The sequence below is a fragment of the Fukomys damarensis genome, unplaced genomic scaffold (genome assembly GCF_012274545.1).
Source record: "Fukomys damarensis isolate Sample0158 unplaced genomic scaffold, DMR_v1.0_HiC HiC_scaffold_36, whole genome shotgun sequence".
In the NCBI taxonomy this organism is placed as follows: Eukaryota; Metazoa; Chordata; class Mammalia; order Rodentia; family Bathyergidae; genus Fukomys; species Fukomys damarensis.
The window spans coordinates 39,976,239-39,979,725 of NW_022900948.1; the positions used below are offsets into that span (position 1 = coordinate 39,976,239).

General features: G+C 56.5%; 1 protein-coding gene across 1 annotated transcript in view; it reads right to left on the reverse strand.

The window, feature by feature from the left end:
- The window catches only part of Nr5a1 (nuclear receptor subfamily 5 group A member 1), a 24,089-nt gene extending 22,005 nt beyond the window's left edge, over positions 1 to 2,084 (reverse strand). Inside the window, exon 1 of the mRNA XM_010613517.2 lies at positions 1,839 to 2,084. The gene's annotated coding sequence lies outside the window, so the exon portion shown is untranslated. The remainder of the gene's footprint in view (positions 1 to 1,838) is intronic.
- Positions 2,085 to 3,487: the final 1,403 nt, after the last annotated feature.

The window sequence follows — 3,487 nt, forward strand, 5'->3', positions numbered from 1 at the left end:
GAGCGCCCCAATCTGCGCAGGTGGCCGGTGGGCGGGCGCCCGGGAGCCGCTGCCCCTGAGCTAGGAGGAGGCGAGCTCTTCTGTGTAAGTCCAGCTTGGTTGCGGCCAGGCCGAGCTGGGGACGCTAGTTGTTTTGCAGTGTGGAAGTGGGTAAGGGCAAGCGTGGGAGGCAGTGGGGGCCGAAGCAAGAGTTCAAGGCTGGAAACCTGGTTCTCACGTTGCCCTGCTACATCTTCTAACTCGAAATGGAGGAAAATCTGTCCCCACCCTAGTCCTCAGTTTCCCTGTGCAGGGGGATGATGGGTGCTCTTCCTTGAGGCGGTTGAGGATGAGCTGAAGAGTTGGTGGCAAAGCCCATGGCTGGCAGGAAACGGATCGCAAACCGTTCTCCATGGGCCACACTTTATCCCTGGAATGGGGATCCTGGAAATCTTACTCGCGAGATTCTGAGCTCCAGTGGTGAGGGAGCAGGGAGAGCAGAGTGGGAGGTTGGTACCCGTAGCCCTGCAAGCCCTCACCTGGGAAGGGCAGAGAAGGGAGCTGGGCAGCAGCAGCGTGAAGGACAAAGGGAGCTGGGGGCCCTGCTGGCCCAGGGCTGGGGAGGGCTGGAATGGGCAGAGCAATTGCCCTGGGCTGGAACACACACACACTGCTCCTGTTTTTCAGGTGAAGAAACTGAGGCAGGAGGGAGAAAGGGTCCTACTGCTAACCTTCCAGGTCCCCCGGGGATCTGGGGTCAGAGAGAGAACTGGGGACTGGGGGCCCAGAAAGCTCGGTCTTCAGGTGGCATTTAGAGAAGGCCTGGGGTTTCTGTGGGAGGAGCTGGTGCTTTGGTCCTGCCTGTGTCCACAGAACCCAGGCAGATCACCCTATAGCTCATGCAAAGTGAGGAGCAAATCCTGCAGCCCTCTTGCTGTGGGAGTCCTAGCAAATCACTTGCTCCTCTGAGCCTGTTTCTCTGCTTGTAAAGTAGAGAAGCTGGCCCTACAGATGGGTCTGTGAGATTCTAAGGACAATCTTGGTGACCAGGGAGGAGAGAGAGCCAGAGGGGTTGGCGGCAGGTTCCCACCCAGCTCCTGAGAAAGGATGGCAGGCATGTGGCAACTTCAGTCTCAGAACAACTCCGTGCCAGAGAGGAGCTTCAGGAAGGGATTCTGGGAATTGCACCCCCCCTGCTTCCGGGGAGGTAGAGGATATGGGCCTTCTCTGGGGTAGGGTCCACCTGGGGTCCTAGCAGCACAGACACAAGTCTGAGCTGGGGGCCAGTGGGCAGGGGCTGGCACCGAGCCCCCTCTGCCCTTCTTCCAGGGCCCTCCGTCCCAGGCTGGGGGCCCGCGGCTCCATCATACCCACTCAACCCCACACAGGGACTCAGCTGCTTACCCACCTGCCCAGAACCATGAACACAGACCCTGGCCTAGCTGCCAACCTGACAGATGGACACTGGAGACACTCACATACATGCAGATTCGTGTATCTCCAGAGAGACCGCACACACCAGATACCCCAAGATCCAGAGAGAGTCCCACAAACATGCACAGCCCACCAGGCTCCAGCTAACAACCCCGGGTGAGCACCCAGGCACTGCTAGATAGCAGGACACACTCGGACCCCACAAGGTCTGTCGCCATAGGCCTAGCTCCTCCCATCAGCGGCCCAGGGAAGAAGAGGAGATAGCATGATGGGACGGTAGGTCTGGGGAGACCCCTGGCCACTTCCTTTCCCAGAGCAGTGGGCACTGGTGACTCCGCAGGGCGGGCAGTGGCCGGCCCAAGCCAGAGGGAGGCAGTGAGTGGGGAGGCTGGCCATTAGAGGCCTGGGCCCGGGCCCTCACTTACAGAGCGGAAGGAGAGCTCTCACACCGGATGAGGGTGCACAGCGGGCACGGGCTGGGGCAGGGAGGCTCCGGCCGCCCAGGTGGGGCAATGGTGGCGGTGGGTGCGCAGGAACTCCTTCCCACCACAGTGGGCGGCGGGCGGACAGCAAACTGGCCCTGTCCGTCCGTCCTCCTCCTCCTCCTCCCCGCTGGGGGGTGGCTACCGGAGGCCCAATTGGTCTCTGCCCCCACGTGACTCTGCAGGCCTCTCTCCTCCTTTGTTGGTGTTTCTCTTCACTTAGGTCTATTTTTTCTGTTCTCCTAAAAGGAAAAAAAAGAACTACCCCTATCTATCTGGGGGCCGCGGGTGGGGGCAGAGGCCAAGGCACTCTGGAGGCCTTGGCCAGCTGGCTGCTCCAGGCCGCTGTGGGAGCCCAGAGGCAGGGACCCCACGGAGGCGGGTAGCAGCCCGCTTGTTAGTGACTGGGTGGGAGTGGGACCTGATTTATGGGCTGCTCCCCTAGCTGGCCTGCAGCCTAGCCTCTCCCCCCTTGAATGGCTTCCTCCCTGGGACCTGGCCCAGTGTGGTTCGGCTCAGTCCAGACATGGAAGAGAAAATGGGTTGGACAATGTGGAGACAGGGGCCTGGATAACCTGACCAGGTAGGCTGAGGTGGACCAGGTGGATAAGTGGCTTTGGCCTGGTCCTTCACTCTTCTGGAAGGTGAAGAAAGGGAGAGCAGGGCAGAGGTGAGTAGGTGAGCTGACAAATACCTCATGCGCGCAGTCAACACTGGCTCCTCTGAATGTCGCCATATACCATGCTGTGGATATTCCCAGTCCTAGCAGGGAAACTGAGGTCGGGCTGAGAATGCTTCTGGAGCCAGGTGGTCAGATAGAGTGACCCCAGGCTGGACCAAGTGGCAGCCAGGTCAGGCCGGAACTGGGCGGAGTGAAGGAGTGTGATCCAGAAGGCCAGGCCTCCCCACCCAGGCGCTGTGTCTGTCCAACCTCCAGGTCCTGTCAGGCCCAGACTGCTGGGCCCTGTACCTGTTCCACGCATGACTTGCTTGCCTGTACACTCCTTTCTCATCTTATACTGGCTTCATGCTCGAGGTGCCAGGCACTGTTCCAGGCCCTGGGAACCCCACAGTGCAAGACAGGGAGGATGTCTGTCCCAGCCATTTGTCCTGAGGTGAGGAGGGGCACAGGGACACCAAGGGACAGTCACTGCTGAGAACCCCCTGCTACACCCATGCCCACATCCACTCCTTCATTTAAGGAAAATTGGAAAAATAATGCAAAACCCCTCACTTGGCAGGAGAAGTGTTTTTTGTTTGTTTTTTTTTTTTTTATAATCAAACCAACTGTATTTAAAATCTAGTATTTGTTTTTCTCACTATGGTAATAATTTAAAAAATTGTGAACATATAAAAATCAATTTACAGATACTCATCACTTATTCTGATTATATTCTAATTCTACCCACATTATACACAGTTTATTTCCCAACATGCAGTCCCATATTCATGTCTTTTTCACCTAATACAAGATACACTTCCAAGGTCTCCATTTTATTTTTATTTCATTTGGTTAGTCCTCTTTTACTTTCCTATTTTATTATTTACTTTTTCCCCAGTTTAATTTAGTGATTTTGTTTTTGAGTTAAGGT